Source organism: Hyperolius riggenbachi, chromosome 12 (assembly GCF_040937935.1).
Source record: "Hyperolius riggenbachi isolate aHypRig1 chromosome 12, aHypRig1.pri, whole genome shotgun sequence".
Taxonomy (NCBI): Eukaryota; Metazoa; Chordata; class Amphibia; order Anura; family Hyperoliidae; genus Hyperolius; species Hyperolius riggenbachi.
This window is the reverse complement of record NC_090657.1, coordinates 72,574,924-72,599,677: the sequence shown is the minus strand read 5'-3', so window position 1 is coordinate 72,599,677 and position 24,754 is coordinate 72,574,924.

Here is a 24,754-nt window from a genome sequence, read left to right as displayed (position 1 = left end):
TATCAGCAAAGAGCAGAAATGCTCCCCACCAAAAGCACACCAAGTGTGAACTGGCCCTTAAGAGAATTTGATTGGTGATTACAAATTGTTGCAGCCTGCAGTGTAGAACTCAGGGGCATATTTAAAATGATTTAACTATACCCCCAAGTTCTACGTATGGCCTCCTCCTCCCCACAGCCATACCAACCCTCACCAAAAAGTTACAAAGCAAACAAAACAAAAAAGATGCAGGCCGACAATCGTAATTATTGAAAATACCAATTGCACTAGCAAAAACCAGGCAATGCAATTTACATGAGGAGAGAGAACCGAGAGCCCAATATGGTGTAGTAGGTTTTGGCAATTGGTATAATGTGAAAGAGTAAAAATTATATTCACAAACCAGGGTTACCTCCAGGCAACCACTGTATAAGCAGGTGAGGAGTTTGACCTGTCCCCACTCAGGATTAAAAAGTCGCTCTCTGTAGATGAGAAAAAGGGTATCCCCCTCCACCAAGGGTGGATATAAAGTGCAAAATAAGTAGAACAGAGGCGCCAACAGGATAAAAACAGTAATTAAAATGTTAAAATTCGCTGAGGAGGCTATGGTGGTTCCACCCCCTCCAAGCAAACACAGAAAACTGTGTAATGTAATCAGAACAAATTTATTGGTACACTCCAGGGTATAGATATACAACGCGTTTCGCGGGTATGAGCCCGCTTCTTCAGGCAGTAGAAGTAGGAGTACACAGCAATCTGTCAGCAACACACCTGGCGACAAAGTGTGTTGCTGACAGATTGCTGTGTACTCCTACTTCTACTGCCTGAAGAAGCGGGCTCATACCCGCGAAACGCGTTGTATATCTATACCTTGGAGTGTACCAATAAATTTGTTCTGATTACATTACACAGTTTTCTGTGTTTGCTTGGAGGGGGTGGAACCACCATAGCCTCCTCAGCCTCCTGTTGGCGCCTCTGTTCTACTTATTTTGCAATGCAATTTACATGTTCATCGCCGTGCTGTTGCTATTGGCAAAATGGGCACGATACCATTTTTTAATTGTAACGTGCCTAATACAAAAGGGCTATAATTAGTTGATCTCCCTCTCAGATGGTTTATTATATTCTTTTTGGCAGAGTACTTTGGCTAATCCAATTGACTAAAAGTAAATCACATTTTGGCCAATAGGATTGTAAGCCGGCCCACCATGACAAGGTAGACTCTTAGGGCAGGTTGGGGGAAGGGAGTGAGTTAGGCATAGGGGATGGCAATTTTGAAGGGGGATAAGGGGGATAGGTGGTCATCATGGGTACCACTCTTACACCCTCAAGTGTAAAGTCTGGAACCCATGACAAGCACCTGATAAATAATTGGGACCCAGTTGGTCCCCCTTATGCCTGGTTCAACATTGGGATCGCAAAAGGAAAATCACAATCGCTTATGGAGTGTGATTGCGTTTTTACCAAGCAATTGTGGCTCCATGTTGCAGTGATTGCGTTTTTCGAGTCTCATTCCAGAGAATGAGAATGGCATTCTAACTGCCACCGAAATGTTGCACGCAGTGCACCTTTGCGACATATGCACACCGCAGGCACTGCAAGGATTTACCACATTGCTTTGCTGAATACCGGCTATCAGCAGAGAGCAGAAATGCTCCCCACCAAAAGCACACCGAGTGTGAACTGGCCCTTAAGAGAATTTGATTGGTGATTACAAATTGTTGCAGCCTGCAGTGTAGAACTCAGGGGCATATTTAAAATGATTTAAATATACCCCCAAGTTCTACGTATGGCCTCCTCCTCCCCACAGCCATACCAATCCTCACCAAAAAGTTACAAAGCATAGAAGCGCAAACAAAACAAAAAAGATGCAGGCCGACAATCGTAATTATTGAAAATACCAATTGCACTAGCAAAAACCAGGCAATGCAATTTACATGTTCATCGCCATGCTGTTGCTATTGGCAAAATGGGCACGATACCTTTTTTTTTAATTGTAACGTGCCTAATATAAAAGGGCTGTAATTAGTTGATCTCCCTCTCAGATGGTTTATTATATTCTTTTTTGGCAGAGTACTTTGGCTAATCCAATTGGCTAAAAGTAAATCACATTATGGCCAATAGGATTGTAAGCCGGCCCACCATGGCAAGGTAGACTCTTAGGGCAGGTTGGGGGAAGGGAGTGAGTTAGGCATAGGGGATGGCAGTTTTGAAGGGGGATAAGGGGGATAGGTGGTCATCATGGGTACCACTCTTACACCCTCAAGTGTAAAGTCTGGAACCCATGACAACCACCTGATAAATAATTGGGACCCAGTTGGTCCCCCTTATGCCTGGTTCAACATTGGGATCGCAAAAGGAAAATCACAATCGCTTATGGATTGTGATTGCGTTTTTACCAAGCAATTGTGGCTCCATGTTGCAGTGATTGCGTTTTTCGAGTCTTATTCCAAAAAATGAGAATGGCATTCTAACTGCCACCGAAATGTTGCACGCAGTGCACCTTTGCGACATATGCACACCGCAGGCACTGCAAGGATTTACCACATTGCTTTGCTGAATATCGGCTATCAGCAAAGAGCAGAAATGCTCCCCACCAAAAGCACACCAAGTGTGAACTGGCCCTTAAGAGAATTTGATTGGTGATTACAAATTGTTGCAGCCTGCAGTGTAGAACTCAGGGGCATATTTAAAATGATTTAAATATACCCCCAAGTTCTACGTATGGCCTCCTCCTCCCCACAGCCATACCAACCCTCACCAAAAAGTTACAAAGCAAACAAAACAAAAAAAGATGCAGGCCGACAATCGTAATTATTGAAAATACCAATTGCACTAGCAAGAACCAGGCAATGCAATTTACATGTTCATCGCCGTGCTGTTGCTATTGGCAAAATGGGCACGATACCATTTTTTAATTGTAACGTGCCTAATACAAAAGGGCTATAATTAGTTGATCTCCCTCTCAGATGGTTTATTATATTCTTTTTGGCAGAGTACTTTGGCTAATCCAATTGACTAAAAGTAAATCACATTTTGGCCAATAGGATTGTAAGCCGGCCCACCATGGCAAGGTAGACTCTTAGGGCAGGTTGGGGGAAGGAAGTGAGTTAGGCATAGGGGATGGCAGTTTTGAAGGGGGATAAGTGGTCATCATGGGTACCACTCTTACACCCTCAAGTGTAAAGTCTGGAACCCATGACAACCACCTGATAAATAATTGGGACCCAGTTGGTCCCCCTTATGCCTGGTTCAACATTGGGATCGCAAAAGGAAAATAACAATCGCTTATGGAGTGTGATTGCGTTTTTACCAAGCAATTGTGGCTCCATGTTGCAGTGATTGCGTTTTTCGAGTCTCATTCCAGAGAATGAGAATGGCATTCTAACTGCCACCGAAATGTTGCACGCAGTGCACCTTTGCGACATATGCACACCGCAGGCACTGCAAGGATTTACCACATTGCTTTTCTGAATACCGGCTATCAGCAAAGAGCAGAAATGCTCCCCACCAAAAGCACACCAAGTGTGAACTGGCCCTTAAGAGAATTTGATTGGTGATTACAAATTGTTGCAGCCTGCAGTGTAGAACTCAGGGGCATATTTAAAATGATTTAAATATACCCCCAAGTTCTACGTATGGCCTCCTCCTCCCCACAGCCATACCAACCCTCACCAAAAAGTTACAAAGCATAGAAGCGCAAACAAAACAAAAAAGATGCAGGCCGACAATCGTATTTATTGAAAATACCAATTGCACTAGCAAAAACCAGGCAATGCAATTTACATGTTCATCGCCGTGCTGTTGCTATTAGCAAAATGGACACGATACCATTTTTTAATTGTAACGTGCCTAATACAAAAGGGCTCTAATTAGTTGATCTCCCTCTCAGATGGTTTATTATATTCTTTTTTGGCAGAGTACTTTGGCTAATCCAATTGGCTAAAAGTAAATCACATTTTGGCCAATAGGATTGTAAGCCGGCCCACCATGGCAAGGTAGACTCTTAGGGCAGGTTGGAGAAAGGAAGTGAGAGAGGTATAGGGGATGGCAGTTTTGAAGAGGGATAAGAGTGATAGGTGGTAATCATGGGTACCACTCTTACACCCTCAAGTGTAAGGTCCGGAAACACAACGACCACCTGATAAATAATTCGGACCCAGTTGGTCCCCCTTAGGCCTGGTTTAACATTGGGATCTCAAAAGGCAAATCACAATCGCCTATGGAGTGTGATTGCATTTTTACCAAGCAATTGTGGCTCCATGCTGCATTGATTGCGTTTTTCGAATCTCATTCCAGAGAATGAGAATGGCATTCTAACTGCCACTGAAATGTTGCACGCAGTGCACCTGTGCGACATATGCACACCTCAGGCACTGCAAGGATTTACCACAGTGCTTTGCTGAATACCGGCTATCAGCAAAGAGCAGAAACGCCCTCCACCAAAAGCACACCAAGTGTAAACTGGCCCTTAAGAGAATTTGATTGGTGATTACAAATTGTTGCAGCCTGCAGTGTAGAACTCAGGGGCATATTTAAAATGATTTAAATAAACCCCCAAGTTCTACGTATGGCCTCCTCCTCCCCACAGCCATACCAATCCTCACCAAAAAGTTACAAAGCATAGAAGCGCAAACAAAACAAAAAAGATGCAGGCCGACAATCGTAATTATTGAAAATACCAATTGCACTAGCAAAAACCAGGCAATGCAATTTACATGTTCATCGCCGTGCTGTTGCTATTGGCAAAATGGGCACGATACCATTTTTTAACTGTAACGTGCCTAATACAAAAGGGCTCTAATTAGTTGATCTACCTCTCAGATGGTTTATTATATTCTTTTTTGGCAGAGTACTTTGGCTAATCCAATTGGCTAAAAGTAAATCACATTTTGGCCAATAGGATTGTAAGCCGGCCCACCATGGCAAGGTAGACTCTTAGGGCAGGTTGGAGAAAGGAAGTGAGAGAGGTATAGGGGATGGCAGTTTTGAAGAGGGATAAGAGGGATAGGTGGTAATCATGGGTACCACCCTTACACCCTCAAGTGTAAAGTCTGGAAACACAACGACCACCTGATAAATAATTCGGACCCAGTTGGTCCCCCTTAGGGCTGGTTTAACATTGGGATCTCAAAAGGCAAATCACAATCTCCTATGGAGTGTGATTGCATTTTTACCAAGCAATTGTGGCTCCATGCTGCATTGATTGCGTTTTTCGAATCTCTTTCCAGAGAATGAGAATGGCATTCTAACTGCCACTGAAATGTTGCACGCAGTGCACCTGTGCGACATATGCACACCTCAGGCACTGCAAGGATTTACCACAGTGCTTTGCTGAATACCGGCTATCAGCAAAGAGCAGAAACGCCCTCCACCAAAAGCACACCAAGTGTGAACTGGCCCTTAAGAGAATTTGATTGGTGATTACAAATTGTTGCAGCCTGCAGTGTAGAACTCAGGGGCATATTTAAAATGATTTAAATAAACCCCCAAGTTCTACGTATGGCCTCCTCCTCCCCACAGCCATACCAATCCTCACCAAAAAGTTACAAAGCATAGAAGCGCAAACAAAACAAAAAGATGCAGGCCGACAATCGTAATTATTGAAAATACCAATTGCACTAGCAAAAACCAGGCAATGCAATTTACATGTTCATCGCCGTGCTGTTGCTACTGGCAAAATGGGCACGATACCATTTTTTAACTGTAACGTGCCTAATACAAAAGGGCTCTAATTAGTTGATCTCCCTCTCAGATGGTTTATTATATTCTTTTTTGGCAGAGTACTTTGGCTAATCCAATTGGCTAAAAGTAAATCACATTTTGGCCAATAGGATTGTAAGCCGGCCCACCATGGCAAGGTAGACTCTTAGGGCAGGTTGGAGAAAGGAAGTGAGAGAGGTATAGGGGATGGCAGTTTTGAAGAGGGATAAGAGGGATAGGTGGTAATCATGGGTACCACCCTTACACCCTCAAGTGTAAAGTCTGGAAACACAACGACCACCTGATAAATAATTCGGACCCAGTTGGTCCCCCTTAGGGCTGGTTTAACATTGGGATCTCAAAAGGCAAATCACAATCGCCTATGGAGTGTGATTGCATTTTTACCAAGCAATTGTGGCTCTATGCTGCATCGATTGCCTTTTTCGAATCTCATTCCAGAGAATGAGAATGGCATTCTAACTGCCACCGAAATGTTGCACGCAGTGCACCTGTGCGACATATGCACACCTCAGGCACTGCAAGGATTTACCACAGTGCTTTGCTGAATACCGGCTATCAGCAAAGAGCAGAAACGCCCTCCACCAAAAGCACACCAAGTGTGAACTGGTCTTGAGAGAATTTGATTGGTGATTACAAATTGTTGCAGCCTGCAGTGTAGAACTCAGGGGCATATTTAAAATGATTTAAATATACCCCCAAGTTCTACGTATGGCCTCCTCCTCCCCACAGCCATACCAATCCTCACCAAAAAGTTACAAAGCATAGAAATGCAAACAAAACAAAAAAGATGCAGGCCGACAATCGTAATTATTGAAAATACCAATTGCACTAGCAAAAACCAGGCAATGCAATTTACATGTTCATCGCCGTGCTGTTGCTATTGGCAAAATGGGCACGATACCATTTTTTTATTGTAACGTGCCTAATACAAAAGGGCTCTAATTAGTTGATCTCCCTCTCAGATGGTTTATTATATTCTTTTTTGGCAGAGTACTTTGGCTAATCCAATTGGCTAAAAGTAGATCACATTTTGGCCAATAGGATTGTAAGCCGGCCCACCATGGCAAGGTAGACTCTTAGGGCAGGTTGGAGAAAGGAAGTGAGAGAGGTATAGGGGATGGCAGTTTTGAAGAGGGATAAGAGGGATAGGTGGTAATCATGGGTACCATCTTACACCCTCAAGTGTAAAGTCTGGAAACACAACGACCACCTGATAAATAATTCGGACCCAGTTGGTCCCCCTTAGGCCTGGTTTAACATTGGGATCTCAAAAGGCAAATCACAATCGCCTATGGAGTGTGATTGGATTTTTACCAAGCAATTGTGGCTCTATGCTGCATCGATTGCGTTTTTCAAATCTCATTCCAGAGAATGAGAATGGCATTCTAACTGCCACTGAAATGTTGCACGCAGTGCACCTGTGCGACATATGCACACCTCAGGCACTGCAAGGATTTACCACAGTGCTTTGCTGAATACCGGCTATTAGCAAAGAGCAGAAACGCACTCCACCAAAAGCACACCAAGTGTGAACTGGCCCTTGATAGAATTTGATTAGTGATTACAAATTGTTGCAGCCTGCAGTGTAGAACTCAGGGGCATATTTAAAATGATTTAAATATACCCCCAAGTTCTACGTATGGCCTCCTCCTCCCCACAGCCATACCAATCCTCACCAAAAAGTTACAAAGCATAGAAATGCAAACAAAACAAAAAAGATGCAGGCCGACAATCGTAATTATTGAAAATACCAATTGCACTAGCAAAAACCAGGCAATGCAATTTACATGTTCATCGCCGTGCTGTTGCTATTGGCAAAATGGGCACGATACCATTTTTTTATTGTAACGTGCCTAATACAAAAGGGGTCTAATTAGTTGATCTCCCTCTCAGATGGTTTATTATATTCTTTTTTGGCAGAGTACTTTGGCTAATCCAATTGGCTAAAAGTAAATCACATTATGGCCAATAGGATTGTAAGCCGGCCCACCATGGCAAGGTAGACTCTTAGGGCAGGTTGGGGGAAGGGAGTGAGTGAGGCATAGGGGATGGCAGTTTTGAAGGGGGATAAGGGGGATAGGTGGTCATCATGAGTACCACTCTTACACCCTCAAGTGTAAAGTCTGGAACCCATGGCAACCACCTGATAAATAATTGGGACCCAGTTGGTCCCCCTTAGGCCTGGTTCAACATTGGGATCGCAAAAGGAAAATCACAATCGCCTATGGAGTGTGATTGCAATTTTACCAAGCAATTGTGGCTCCATGTTGCAGTGATTGCGTTTTTCGAGTCTCATTCCAGAGAATGAGAATGGCATTCTAACTGCCACCGAAATGTTGCACGCAGTGCACCTTTGTGACATATGCACACCGCAGGCACTGCAAGGATTTACCACATTGCTTTGCTGAATACCGGCTATCAGCAAAGAGCAGAAATGCTCCCCACCAAAAGCACACCAAGTGTGAACTGGCCCTTAAGAGAATTTGATTGGTGATTACAAATTGTTGCAGCCTGCAGTGTAGAACTCTGGGGCATATTTAAAATGATTTAAATATACCCCCAAGTTCTACGTATGGCCTCCTCCTCCCCACAGCCATACCAACCCTCACCAAAAAGTTACAAAGCAAACAAAACAAAAAAGATGCAGGCCGACAATCGTAATTATTGAAAATACCAGTTGCACTAGCAAAAACCAGGCAATGCAATTTACATGTTCATCGCCGTGCTGTTGCTATTGGTAAAATGGGCACGATACCATCTTTTAATTGTAACGTGCCTAATACAAAAGGGCTCTAATTAGTTGATCTCCCTCTCAGATGGTTTATTATATTCTTTTTTGGCAGAGTACTTTGGCTAATCCAATTGGCTAAAAGTAAATCACATTATGGCCAATAGGATTGTAAGCCGGCCCACCATGGCAAGGTAGACTCTTAGGGCAGGTTGGGGGAGGGGAGTGAGTTAGGCATAGGGGATGGCAGTTTTGAAGGGGGATAAGGGGGATAGGTGGTCATCATGGGTACCACTCTTACACCCTCAAGTGTAAAGTCTGGAACCCATGACAACCACCTGATAAATAATTGGGACCCAGTTGGTCCCCCTTAGGCGTGGTTCAACATTGAGATCGCAAAAGGAAAATCACAATCGCTTATGGAGTGTGATTGCGTTTTTACCAAGCAATTGTGGCTCCATGTTGCAGTGATTGCGTTTTTCGAGTCTCATTCCAGAGAATGAGAATGGCATTCTAACTGCCACCGAAATGTTGCACGCAGTGCACCTTTGCAACATATGCACACCGCAGGCACTGCAAGGATTTACCACATTGCTTTGCTGAATACCGGCAATCAGCAAAGAGCAGAAATGCTCCCCACCAAAAGCACACCAAGTGTGAACTGGCCCTTAAGAGAATTTGATTGGTGATTACAAATTGTTGCAGCCTGCAGTGTAGAACTCTGGGGCATATTTAAAATGATTTAAATATACCCCCAAGTTCTACGTATGGCCTCCTCCTCCCCACAGCCATACCAACCCTCACCAAAAAGTTACAAAGCAAACAAAACAAAAAAGATGCAGGCCGACAATCGTAATTATTGAAAATACCAGTTGCACTAGCAAAAACCAGGCAATGCAATTTACATGTTCATCGCCGTGCTGTTGCTATTGGTAAAATGGGCACGATACCATCTTTTAATTGTAACGTGCCTAATACAAAAGGGCTCTAATTAGTTGATCTCCCTCTCAGATGGTTTATTATATTCTTTTTTGGCAGAGTACTTTGGCTAATCCAATTGGCTAAAAGTAAATCACATTTTGGCCAATAGGATTGTAAGCCGGCCCACCATGGCAAGGTAGACTCTTAGGGCAGGTTGGGGGAAGGGAGTGAGTTAGGCATAGGGGATGGCAGTTTTGAAGGGGGATAAGGGGGATAGGTGGTCATCATGGGTACCACTCTTACACCCTCAAGTGTAAAGTCTGGAACCCATGACAACCACCTGATAAATAATTCGGACCCAGTTGGTCCCCCTTATGCCTGGTTCAACATTGGGATCGCAAAAGGAAAATCACAATCGCTTATGGAGTGTGATTGCGTTTTTACCAAGCAATTGTGGCTCCATGTTGCAGTGATTGCGTTTTTCGAGTCTCATTCCAGAGAATGAGAATGGCATTCTAACTGCCACCGAAATGTTGCACGCAGTGCACCTTTGCGACATATGCACACCGCAGGCACTGCAAGGATTTACCACATTGCCTTGCTGAATACCGGCTATCAGCAAAGAGCAGAAATGCTCCCCACCAAAAGCACACCAAGTGTGAACTGGCCCTTAAGAGAATTTGATTGGTGATTACAAATTGTTGCAGCCTGCAGTGTAGAACTCAGGGGCATATTTAAAATGATTTAAATATACCCCCAAGTTCTACGTATGGCCTCCTCCTCCCCACAGCCATACCAACCCTCACCAAAAAGTTACAAAGCAAACAAAACAAAAAAGATGCAGGCCGACAATGGTAATTATTGAAAATACCAATTGCACTAGCAAAAACCAGGCAATGCAATTTACATGTTCATCGCCGTGCTGTTGCTATTGGTAAAATGGGCACGATACCATTTTTTAATTGTAACGTGCCTAATACAAAAGGGCTCTAATTAGTTGATCTCCCTCTCAGATGGTTTATTATATTCTTTTTTGGCAGAGTACTTTGGCTAATCCAATTGACTAAAAGTAAATCAAATTTTGGCCAATAGGATTGTAAGCCGGCCCACCATGGCAAGGTAGACTCTTAGGGCAGGTTGGGGGAAGGGAGTGAGTTAGGCATAGGGGATGACAGTTTTGAAGGGGGATAAGGGGGATAGGTGGTCATCATGGGTACCACTCTTACACCCTCAAGTGTAAAGTCTGGAACCCATGACAACCACCTGATAAATAATTGGGACCCAGTTGGTCCCCCTTATGCCTGGTTCAACATTGGGATCGCAAAAGGAAAATCACAATCGCTTATGGAGTGTGATTGCGTTTTTACCAAGCAATTGTGGCTCCATGTTGCAGTGATTGCGTTTTTCGAGTCTCATTCCAGAGAATGAGAATGGCATTCTAACTGCCACCGAAATGTTGCACGCAGTGCACCTTTGCGACATATGCACACCGCAGGCACTGCAAGGATTTACCACATTGCTTTGCTGAATACCGGCTATCAGCAAAGAGCAGAAATGCTCCCCACCAAAAGCACACCAAGTGTGAACTGGCCCTTAAGAGAATTTGATTGGTGATTACAAATTGTTGCAGCCTGTAGTGTAGAACTCAGGGGCATATTTAAAATGATTTAAATATACCCCCAAGTTCTACGTATGGCCTCCTCCTCCCCACAGCCATACCAATCCTCACCAAAAAGTTACAAAGCATAGAAGCGCAAACAAAACAAAAAAGATGCAGGCCGACAATCGTAATTATTGAAAATACCAATTGCACTAGCAAAAACCAGGCAATGCAATTTACATGTTCATCGCCGTGCTGTTGCTATTGGCAAAATGGGCACGATACCTTTTTTTTTAATTGTAACGTGCCTAATACAAAGGGCTCTAATTAGTTGATCTCCCTCTCAGATGGTTTATTATATTCTTTTTTGGCAGAGTACTTTGGCTAATCCAATTGACTAAAAGTAAATCAAATTTTGGCCAATAGGATTGTAAGCCGGCCCACCATGGCAAGGTAGACTCTTAGGGCAGGTTGGGGGAAGGGAGTGAGTTAGGCATAGGGGATGACAGTTTTGAAGGGGGATAAGGGGGATAGGTGGTCATCATGGGTACCACTCTTACACCCTCAAGTTTAAAGTCTGGAACCCATGACAACCACCTGATAAATAATTGGGACCCAGTTGGTCCCCCTTATGCCTGGTTCAACATTGGGATCGCAAAAGGAAAATCACAATCGCTTATGGAGTGTGATTGCGTTTTTACCAAGCAATTGTGGCTCCATGTTGCAGTGATTGCGTTTTTCGAGTCTCATTCCAGAGAATGAGAATGGCATTCTAACTGCCACCGAAATGTTGCACGCAGTGCACCTTTGCGACATATGCACACCGCAGGCACTGCAAGGATTTACCACATTGCTTTGCTGAATACCGGCAATCAGCAAAGAGCAGAATTGCTCCCCACCAAAAGCACACCAAGTGTGAACTGGCCCTTAAGAGAATTTGATTGGTGATTACAAATTGTTGCAGCCTGCAGTGTAGAACTTAGGGGCATATTTAAAATGATTTAAATATACCCCCAAGTTCTACGTATGGCCTCCTCCTCCCCACAGCCATACCAACCCTCACCAAAAAGTTACAAAGCAAACAAAACAAAAAAGATGCAGGCCGACAATCGTAATTATTGAAAATACCAATTGCACTAGCAAAAACCAGGCAATGCAATTTACATGTTCATCGCCGTGCTGTTGCTATTGGCAAAATGGGCACGATACCATTTTTTTATTGTAACGTGCCTAATACAAAAGGGCTCTAATTAGTTGATCTCCCTCTCAGATGGTTTATTATATTCTTTTTTGGCAGAGTATTTTGGCTAATCCAATTGGCTAAAAGTAAATCACATTATGGCCAATAGGATTGTAAGCCGGCCCACCATGGCAAGGTAGACTCTTAGGGCAGGTTGGGGGAAGGGAGTGAGTTAGGCATAGGGGATGGCAGTTTTGAAGGGGGATAAGGGGGATAGGTGGTCATCATGGGTACCACTCTTACACCCTCAAGTGTAAAGTCTGGAATCCATGACAACCACCTGATAAATAATTGGGACCCAGTTGGTCCCCCTTATGCCTGGTTCAACATTGGGATCGCAAAAGGAAAATCACAATCGCTTATGGAGTGTGATTGCGTTTTTACCAAGCAATTGTGGCTCCATGTTGCAGTGATTGCGTTTTTCGAGTCTCATTCCAGAGAATGAGAATGGCATTCTAACTGCCACCGAAATGTTGCACGCAGTGCACCTTTGCGACATATGCACACCGCAGGCACTGCAAGGATTTACCACATTGCTTTGCTGAATACCGGCTATCAGCAAAGAGCAGAAATGCTCCCCACCAAAAGCACACCAAGTGTGAACTGGCCCTTAAGAGAATTTGATTGGTGATTACAAATTGTTGCAGCCTGCAGTGTAGAACTCAGGGGCATATTTAAAATGATTTAAATAAACCCCCAAGTTCTACGTATGGCCTCCTCCTCCCCACAGCCATACCAACCCTCACCAAAAAGTTACAAAGCATAGAAGCGCAAACAAAACAAAAAAGATGCAGGCCGACAATGGTAATTATTGAAAATACCAATTGCACTAGCAAATACCAGGCAATGCAATTTACATGTTCATCGCCGTGCTGTTGCTATTGGCAAAATGGGCACGATACCATTTTTTAATTGTAACGTGCCTAATACAAAAGGGCTCTAATTAGTTGATCTCCCTCTCAGATGGTTTATTATATTCTTTTTTGGCAGAGTACTTTGGCTAATCCAATTGGCTAAAAGTAGATCACATTTTGGCCAATAGGATTGTAAGCCGGCCCACCATGGCAAGGTAGACTCTTAGGGCAGGTTGGAGAAAGGAAGTGAGAGAGGTATAGGGGATGGCAGTTTTGAAGAGGGATAAGAGGGATAGGTGGTAATCATGGGTACCATCTTACACCCTCAAGTGTAAAGTCTGGAAACACAACGACCACTTGATAAATAATTCGGACCCAGTTGGTCCCCCTTAGGCCTGGTTTAACATTGGGATCTCAAAAGGCAAATCACAATCGCCTATGGAGTGTGATTGCATTTTTACCAAGCAATTGTGGCTCCATGCTGCATTGATTGCGTTTTTCGAATCGCATTCCAGAGAATGAGAATGGCATTCTAACTGCCACCGAAATGTTGCACGCAGTGCACCTGTGCGACATATGCACACCTCAGGCACTGCAAGGATTTACCACAGTGCTTTGCTGAATACCGGCTATCAGCAAAGAGCAGAAACGCCCTCCACCAAAAGCACACCAAGTGTGAACTGGCCCTTGAGAGAATTTAATTGGTGATTACAAATTGTTGCAGCCTGCAGTGTAGAACTCAGGGGCATATTTAAAATGATTTAAATATACCCCCAAGTTCTACGTATGGCCTCCTCCTCCCCACAGCCATACCAATCCTCACCAAAAAGTTACAAAGCATAGAAGCGCAAACAAAACAAAAAAGATGCAGGCCGACAATCGTAATTATTGAAAATACCAATTGCACTAGCAAAAACCAGGCAATGCAATTTACATGTTCATCGCCGTGCTGTTGCTATTGGCAAAATGGGCACGATACCATTTTTTTATTGTAACGTGCCTAATACAAAAGGGCTCTAATTAGTTGATCTCCCTCTCAGATGGTTTATTATATTCTTTTTTGGCAGAGTACTTTGGCTAATCCAATTGGCTAAAAGTAGATCACATTTTGGCCAATAGGATTGTAAGCCGGCCCACCATGGCAAGGTAGACTCTTAGGGCAGGTTGGAGAAAGGAAGTGAGAGAGGTATAGGGGATGGCAGTTTTGAAGAGGGATAAGAGGGATAGGTGGTAATCATGGGTACCATCTTACACCCTCAAGTGTAAAGTCTGGAAACACAACGACCACCTGATAAATAATTCGGACCCAGTTGGTCCCCCTTAGGCCTGGTTTAACATTGGGATCTCAAAAGGCAAATCACAATCGCCTATGGAGTGTGATTGCATTTTTACCAAGCAATTGTGGCTCCATGCTGCATTGATTGCGTTTTTCGAATCGCATTCCAGAGAATGAGAATGGCATTCTAACTGCCACCGAAATGTTGCACGCAGTGCACCTGTGCGACATATGCACACCTCAGGCACTGCAAGGATTTACCACAGTGCTTTGCTGAATACCGGCTATCAGCAAAGAGCAGAAACGCCCTCCACCAAAAGCACACCAAGTGTGAACTGGCCCTTGAGAGAATTTAATTGGTGATTACAAATTGTTGCAGCCTGCAGTGTAGAACTCAGGGGCATATTGAAAATGATTTAAATATACCCCCCAAGTTCTACGTATGGCCTCCTCCTCCCCACAGCCATACCAATCCTCACCAAAAAGTTACAAAGCATAGAAGCGCAAACAAAACAAAAAAGATGCAGGCCGACAATCGTAATTATTGAAAATACCAATTGCACTAGCAAAAACCAGGCAATGCAATTTACATGTTCATCGCCGTGCTGTTGCTATTGGCAAAATGGGCACGATACCATTTTTTAACTGTAACGTGCCTAATACAAAAGGGCTCTAATTAGTTGATCTCCCTCTCAGATGGTTTATTATATTCTTTTTTGGCAGAGTACTTTGGCTAATCCAATTGGCTAAAAGTAAATCACATTTTGGCCAATAGGATTGTAAGCCGGCCCACCATGGCAAGGTAGACTCTTAGGGCAGGTTGGAGAAAGGAAGTGAGAGAGGTATAGGGGATGGCAGTTTTGAAGAGGGATAAGAGGGATAGGTGGTAATCATGGGTACCACCCTTACACCCTCAAGTGTAAAGTCTGGAAACACAACGACCACCTGATAAATAATTCGGACCCAGTTGGTCCCCCTTAGGGCTGGTTTAACATTGGGATCTCAAAAGGCAAATCACAATCGCCTATGGAGTGTGATTGCATTTTTACCAAGCAATTGTGGCTCTATGCTGCATCGATTGCGTTTTTCGAATCTCATTCCAGAGAATGAGAATGGCATTCTAACTGCCACCGAAATGTTGCACGCAGTGCACCTGTGCGACATATGCACACCTCAGGCACTGCAAGGATTTACCACAGTGCTTTGCTGAATACCGGCTATCAGCAAAGAGCAGAAACGCCCTCCACCAAAAGCACACCAAGTGTGAACTGGTCCTTGATAGAATTTGATTAGTGATTACAAATTGTTGCAGCCTGCAGTGTAGAACTCAGGGGCATATTTAAAATGATTTAAATATACCCCCAAGTTCTACGTATGGCCTCCTCCTCCCCACAGCCATACCAATCCTCACCAAAAAGTTACAAAGCATAGAAATGCAAACAAAACAAAAAAGATGCAGGCCGACAATCGTAATTATTGAAAATACCAATTGCACTAGCAAAAACCAGGCAATGCAATTTACATGTTCATCGCCGTGCTGTTGCTATTGGCAAAATGGGCACGATACCATTTTTTTATTGTAACGTGCCTAATACAAAAGGGCTCTAATTAGTTGATCTCCCTCTCAGATGGTTTATTATATTCTTTTTTGGCAGAGTACTTTGGCTAATCCAATTGGCTAAAAGTAAATCACATTATGGCCAATAGGATTGTAAGCCGGCCCACCATGGCAAGGTAGACTCTTAGGGCAGGTTGGGGGAAGGGAGTGAGTGAGGCATAGGGGATGGCAGTTTTGAAGGGGGATAAGGGGGATAGGTGGTCATCATGAGTACCACTCTTACACCCTCAAGTGTAAAGTCTGGAACCCATGGCAACCACCTGATAAATAATTGGGACCCAGTTGGTCCCCCTTAGGCCTGGTTCAACATTGGGATCGCAAAAGGAAAATCACAATCGCCTATGGAGTGTGATTGCAATTTTACCAAGCAATTGTGGCTCCATGTTGCAGTGATTGCGTTTTTCGAGTCTCATTCCAGAGAATGAGAATGGCATTCTAACTGCCACCGAAATGTTGCACGCAGTGCACCTTTGTGACATATGCACACCGCAGGCACTGCAAGGATTTACCACATTGCTTTGCTGAATACCGGCTATCAGCAAAGAGCAGAAATGCTCCCCACCAAAAGCACACCAAGTGTGAACTGGCCCTTAAGAGAATTTGATTGGTGATTACAAATTGTTGCAGCCTGCAGTGTAGAACTCTGGGGCATATTTAAAATGATTTAAATATACCCCCAAGTTCTACGTATGGCCTCCTCCTCCCCACAGCCATACCAACCCTCACCAAAAAGTTACAAAGCAAACAAAACAAAAAAGATGCAGGCCGACAATCGTAATTATTGAAAATACCAGTTGCACTAGCAAAAACCAGGCAATGCAATTTACATGTTCATCGCCGTGCTGTTGCTATTGGTAAAATGGGCACGATACCATCTTTTAATTGTAACGTGCCTAATACAAAAGGGCTCTAATTAGTTGATCTCCCTCTCAGATGGTTTATTATATTCTTTTTTGGCAGAGTACTTTGGCTAATCCAATTGGCTAAAAGTAAATCACATTTTGGCCAATAGGATTGTAAGCCGGCCCACCATGGCAAGGTAGACTCTTAGGGCAGGTTGGGGGAAGGGAGTGAGTTAGGCATAGGGGATGGCAGTTTTGAAGGGGGATAAGGGGGATAGGTGGTCATCATGGGTACCACTCTTACACCCTCAAGTGTAAAGTCTGGAACCCATGACAACCACCTGATAAATAATTGGGACCCAGTTGGTCCCCCTTATGCCTGGTTCAACATTGGGATCGCAAAAGGAAAATCACAATCGCTTATGGAGTGTGATTGCGTTTTTACCAAGCAATTGTGGCTCCATGTTGCAGTGATTGCGTTTTTTGAGTCTCATTCCAGAGAATGAGAATGGCATTCTAACTGCCACCGAAATGTTGCACGCAGTGCACCTTTGCGACATATGCACACCGCAGGCACTGCAAGGATTTACCACAGTGCTTTGCTGAATACCGGCTATCAGCAAAGAGCAGAAACGCCCTCCACCAAAAGCACACCAAGTGTGAACTGGCCCTTGAGAGAATTTAATTGGTGATTACAAATTGTTGCAGCCTGCAGTGTAGAACTCAGGGGCATATTTAAAATGATTTAAATATACCCCCAAGTTCTACGTATGGCCTCCTCCTCCCCACAGCCATACCAATCCTCACCAAAAAAGTTACAAAGCATAGAAATGCAAACAAAACAAAAAAGATGCAGGCCGACAATCGTAATTATTGAAAATACCAATTGCACTAGCAAAAACCAGGCAATGCAATTTACATGTTCATCGCCGTGCTGTTGCTATTGGCAAAATGGGCACGATACCATTTTTTTTTATTGTAACGTGCCTAATACAAAAGGGCTCTAATTAGTTGATCTCCCTCTCAGATGGTTTATTATATTCTTTTTTGGCAGAGTACTTTGGCTTATCCAATTGGCTAAAAGTAAATCACATTTTGGCCAATAGGATTGTAAGCCGGCCCACCATGGCAAGGTAGACTCTTAGGGCAGGTTGGAGAAAGGAAGTGAGAGAGGTATAGGGGATGGCAGTTTTGAAGAGGGATAAGAGGGATAGGTGGTAATCATGGGTACCACCCTTACACCCTCAAGTGTAAAGTCTGGAAAAACAACGACCACCTGATAAATAATTCGGACCCAGTTGGTCCCCCTTAGGGCTGGTTTAACATTGGGATCTCAAAAGGCAAATCACAATCGCCTATGGAGTGTGATTGCATTTTTACCAAGCAATTGTGGCTCTATGCTGCATCGATTGCGTTTTTCGAATCTCATTCCAGAGAATGAGAATGGCATTCTAACTGCCACCGAAATGTTGCACGCAGTGCACCTGTGCGACATATGCACACCTCAGGCACTGCAAGGATTTACCACAGTGCTTTGCTGAATACCGGCTATCAGCAAAGAGCAGAAACGCCCTCCACCAAAAGCACACCAAGTGTGAACTGGCCCTTGATAGAATTTGATTAGTGATTACAAATTGTTGCAGCCTGCAGTGTAGAACTCAGGGGCATATTTAAAATGATTTAAATATACCCCCAAGTTCTACGTATGGCCTCCTCCTCCCCACAGCCATACCAATCCTCACCAAAAAGTTACAAAGCATAGAAATGCAAACAAAACAAAAAAGATGCAGGCCGACAATCGTAATCATTGAAAATACCAATTGCACTAGCAAAAACCAGGCAATGCAATTTACATGTTCATCGCCGTGCTGTTGCTATTGGCAAAATGGGCACGATACCATTTTTTTATTGTAACGTGCCTAATACAAAAGGGCTCTAATTAGTTGATCTCCCTCTCAGATGGTTTATTATATTCTTTTTGGCAGAGTACTTTGGCTAATCCAATTGGCTAAAAGTAAATCACATTATGGCCAATAGGATTGTAAGCCGGCCCACCATGGCAAGGTAGACTCTTAGGGCAGGTTGGGGGAAGGGAGTGAGTGAGGCATAGGGGATGGCAGTTTTGAAGGGGGATAAGGGGGATAGGTGGTCATCATGGGTACCACTCTTACACCCTCAAGTGTAAAGTCTGGAACCCATGACAACCACCTGATAAATAATTGGGACCCAGTTGGTCCCCCTTATGCCTGGTTCAACATTGGGATCGCAAAAGGAAAATCACAATCGCTTATGGAGTGTGATTGCGTTTTTACCAAGCAATTGTGGCTCCATGTTGCAGTGATTGCGTTTTTCGAGTCTCATTCCAGAGAATGAGAATGGCATTCTAACTGCCACCGAAATGTTGCACGCAGTGCACCTTTGCGACATATGCACACCGCAGGCACTGCAAGGATTTACCACATTGCCTTGCTGAATACCGGCTATCAGCAAAGAGCAGAAATGCTCCCCACCAAAAGCACACCAAGTGTGAACTGGCCCTTAAGAGAATTTGATTGGTGATTACAAATTGTTGCAGCCTGCAGTGTAGAACTCAGGGGCATATTTAAAATGATTTAAATATACCCCCAAGTTCTACGTATGGCCTCCTCCTCCCCACAGCCATACCAACCCTCACCAAAAAGTTACAAAGCAAACAAAACAAAAAAGATGCAGGCCGACAATGGTAATTATTGAAAATACCAATTGCACTAGCAAAAACCAGGCAATGCAATTTACATGTTCATCGCCGTGCTGTTGCTATTGGTAAAATGGGCACGATACCATTTTTTAATTGTAACGTGCCTAATACAAAAGGGCTCTAATTAGTTGATCTCCCTCTCAGATGGTTTATTATATTCTTTTTTGGCAGAGTACTTTGGCTAATCCAATTGACTAAAAGTAAATCACATTTTGGCCAATAGGATTGTAAGCCGGCCCACCATGGCAAGGTAGACTCTTAGGGCAGGTTGGGGGAAGGGAGTGAGTTAGGCATAGGGGATGACTGTTTTGAAGGGGGATAAGGGGGATAGGTGGTCATCATGGGTACCACTCTTACACCCTCAAGTGTAAAGTCTGGAACCCATGACAACCACCTGATAAATAATTGGGACCCAGTTGGTCCCCCTTATGCCTGGTTCAACATTGGGATCGCAAAAGGAAAATCACAATCGCTTATGGAGTGTGATTGCGTTTTTACCAAGCAATTGTGGCTCCATGTTGCAGTGATTGCGTTTTTCGAGTCTCATTCCAGAGAATGAGAATGGCATTCTAACTGCCACCGAAATGTTGCACGCAGTGCACCTTTGCGACATATGCACACCGCAGGCACTGCAAGGATTTACCACATTGCTTTGCTGAATACCGGCTATCAGCAAAGAGCAGAAATGCTCCCCACCAAAAGCACACCAAGTGTGAACTGGCCCTTAAGAGAATTTGATTGGTGATTACAAATTGTTGCAGCCTGTAGTGTAGAACTCAGGGGCATATTTAAAATGATTTAAATATACCCCCAAGTTCTACGTATGGCCTCCTCCTCCACACAGCCATACCAATCCTCACCAAAAAGTTACAAAGCATAGAAGCGCAAACAAAACAAAAAAGATGCAGGCCGACAATCGTAATTATTGAAAATACCAATTGCACTAGCAAAAACCAGGCAATGCAATTTACATGTTCATCGCCGTGCTGTTGCTATTGGCAAAATGGGCACAATACCTTTTTTTTAATTGTAACGTGCCTAATACAAAGGGCTGTAATTAGTTGATCTCCCTCTCAGATGGTTTATTATATTCTTTTTTGGCAGAGTACTTTGGCTAATCCAATAGGCTAAAAGTAAATCACATTTTGGCCAATAGGATTGTAAGCCGGCCCACCATGGCAAGGTAGACTCTTAGGGCAGGTTGGAGAAAGGAAGTGAGAGAGGTATAGGGGATGGCAGTTTTGAAGAGGGATAAGAGGAATAGGTGGTAATCATGGGTACCACCCTTACACCCTCAAGTGTAAAGTCTGGAAACACAACGACCACCTGATAAATAATTCGGACCCAGTTGGTCCCCCTTAGGCCTGGTTTAACATTGGGATCTCAAAAGGCAAATCACAATCGCCTATGGAGTGTGAATGCATTTTTACCAAGCAATTGTGGCTCCATGCTGCATTGATTGCGTTTTTCGAATCTCATTCCAGAGAATGAGAATGGCATTCTAACTGCCACTGAAATGTTGCACGCAGTGCACCTTTGCGACATATGCACACCGCAGGCACTGCAAGGATTTACCACATTGCTTTGTTGAATACCGGCTATCAGCAAAGAGCAGAAATGCTCCCCACCAAAAGCACACCAAGTGTGAACTGGCCCTTAAGAGAATTTGATTGGTGATTACAAATTGTTGCAGCCTGCAGTGTAGAACTCAGGGGCATATGTAAAATGATTTAAATATACCCCCAAGTTCTACGTATGGCCTCCTCCTCCCCACAGCCATACCAACCCTCACCAAAAAGTTACAAAGCAAACAAAACAAAAAAGATGCAGGCCGACAATCGTAATTATTGAAAATACCAGTTGCACTAGCAAAAACCAGGCAATGCAATTTACATGTTCATCGCCGTGCTGTTGCTATTGGCAAAATGGGCACGATACCATTTTTTAATTGTAACGTGCCTAATACAAAAGGGCTCTAATTAGTTGATCTCCCTCTCAGATGGTTTATTATATTCTTTTTGGCAGAGTACTTTGGCTAATCCAATTGACTAAAAGTAAATCACATTATGGCCAATAGGATTGTAAGCCGGCCCACCATGGCAAGGTAGACTCTTAGGGCAGGTCGGGGGAAGGGAGTGAGTTAGGCATAGGGGATGGCAGTTTTGAAGGGGGATAAGGGGGATAGGTGGTCATCATGGGTACCACTCTTACACCCTCAAGTGTAAAGTCTGGTACCCATGACAACCACCTGATAAATAATTGGAACCCAGTTGGTCCCCCTTATGCCTGGTTCAACATTGGGATCGCAAAAGGAAAATCACAATCGCTTATGGAGTGTGATTGCGTTTTTAACAAGCAATTGTGGCTCCATGTTGCAGTGATTGCGTTTTTCGAGTCTCATTCCAGAGAATGAGAATGGCATTCTAACTGCCACCGAAATGTTGCACGCAGTGCACCTTTGCGACATATGCACACCGCAGGCACTGCAAGGATTTACCACATTGCTTTGCTGAATACCGGCTATCAGCAAAGAGCAGAAATGCTCCCCACCAAAAGCACACCAAGTGTGAACTGGCCCTTAAGAGAATTTGATTGGTGATTACAAATTGTTGCAGCCTGCAGTGTAGAACTCAGGGGCATATTTAAAATGATTTAAATATACCCCCAAGTTCTACGTATGGCCTCCTCCTCCCCACAGCCATACCAACCCTCACCAAAAAGTTACAAAGCAAACAAAACAAAAAAGATGCAGGCCGACAATCGTAATTATTGAAAATACCAATTGCACTAGCAAAAACCAGACAATGCAATTTACATGAGGAGAGAGAACCGAGAGCCCAATATGGTGTAGTAGGTTTTGGCAATTGGTATAATGTGAAAGAGTAAAAATTATATTCACAAACCAGGGTTACCTCCAGGCAACCACTGTATAAGCAGGTGAGGAGTTTGACCTGTCCCCACTCAGGATTAAAAAGTCGCTCTCTGTAGATGAGAAAAAGGGTATCCCCCTCCACCAAGGGTGGATATAAAGTGCAAAATAAGTAGAACAGAGGCGCCAACAGGATAAAAACAGTAATTAAAATGTTAAAATTCGCTGAGGAGGCTATGGTGGTTCCACCCCCTCCAAGCAAACACAGAAAACTGTGTAATGTAATCAGAACAAATTTATTGGTACACTCCAGGGTATAGATATACAACGCGTTTCGCGGGTATGAGCCCGCTTCTTCAGGCAGTAGAAGTAGGAGTACACAGCAATCTGTCAGCAACACACCTGGCGCCAAAGTGTGTTGCTGACAGATTGCTGTGTACTCCTACTTCTACTGCCTGAAGAAGCGGGCTCATACCCGCGAAACGCGTTGTATATCTATACCCTGGAGTGTACCAATAAATTTGTTCTGATTACATTACACAGTTTTCTGTGTTTGCTTGGAGGGGGTGGAACCACCATAGCCTCCTCAGCCTCCTGTTGGCGCCTCTGTTCTACTTATTTTGCAATGCAATTTACATGTTCATCGCCGTGCTGTTGCTATTGGCAAAATGGGCACGATACCATTTTTTAATTGTAACGTGCCTAATACAAAAGGGCTATAATTAGTTGATCTCCCTCTCAGATGGTTTATTATATTCTTTTTGGCAGAGTACTTTGGCTAATCCAATTGACTAAAAGTAAATCACATTTTGGCCAATAGGATTGTAAGCCGGCCCACCATGACAAGGTAGACTCTTAGGGCAGGTTGGGGGAAGGGAGTGAGTTAGGCATAGGGGATGGCAGTTTTGAAGGGGGATAAGGGGGATAGGTGGTCATCATGGGTACCACTCTTACACCCTCAAGTGTAAAGTCTGGAACCCATGACAAGCACCTGATAAATAATTGGGACCCAGTTGGTCCCCCTTATGCCTGGTTCAACATTGGGATCGCAAAAGGAAAATCACAATCGCTTATGGAGTGTGATTGCGTTTTTACCAAGCATTTGTGGCTCCATGTTGCAGTGATTGCGTTTTTCGAGTCTCATTCCAGAGAATGAGAATGGCATTCTAACTGCCACCGAAATGTTGCACGCAGTGCACCTTTGCGACATATGCACACCGCAGGCACTGCAAGGATTTACCACATTGCTTTGCTGAATACCGGCTATCAGCAGAGAGCAGAAATGCTCCCCACCAAAAGCACACCGAGTGTGAACTGGCCCTTAAGAGAATTTGATTGGTGATTACAAATTGTTGCAGCCTGCAGTGTAGAACTCAGGGGCATATTTAAAATGATTTAAATATACCCCCAAGTTCTACGTATGGCCTCCTCCTCCCCACAGCCATACCAATCCTCACCAAAAAGTTACAAAGCATAGAAGCGCAAACAAAACAAAAAAGATGCAGGCCGACAATCGTAATTATTGAAAATACCAATTGCACTAGCAAAAACCAGGCAATGCAATTTACATGTTCATCGCCGTGCTGTTGCTATTGGCAAAATGGGCACGATACCTTTTTTTTAATTGTAACGTGCCTAATATAAAAGGGCTGTAATTAGTTGATCTCCCTCTCAGATGGTTTATTATATTCTTTTTTGGCAGAGTACTTTGGCTAATCCAATTGGCTAAAAGTAAATCACATTATGGCCAATAGGATTGTAAGCCGGCCCACCATGGCAAGGTAGACTCTTAGGGCAGGTTGGGGGAAGGGAGTGAGTTAGGCATAGGGGATGGCAGTTTTGAAGGGGGATAAGGGGGATAGGTGGTCATCATGGGTACCACTCTTACACCCTCAAGTGTAAAGTCTGGAACCCATGACAACCACCTGATAAATAATTGGGACCCAGTTGGTCCCCCTTATGCCTGGTTCAACATTGGGATCGCAAAAGGAAAATCACAATCGCTTATGGATTGTGATTGCGTTTTTACCAAGCAATTGTGGCTCCATGTTGCAGTGATTGCGTTTTTCGAGTCTCATTCCAAAAAATGAGAATGGCATTCTAACTGCCACCGAAATGTTGCACGCAGTGCACCTTTGCGACATATGCACACCGCAGGCACTGCAAGGATTTACCACATTGCTTTGCTGAATATCGGCTATCAGCAAAGAGCAGAAATGCTCCCCACCAAAAGCACACCAAGTGTGAACTGGCCCTTAAGAGAATTTGATTGGTGATTACAAATTGTTGCAGCCTGCAGTGTAGAACTCAGGGGCATATTTAAAATGATTTAAATATACCCCCAAGTTCTACGTATGGCCTCCTCC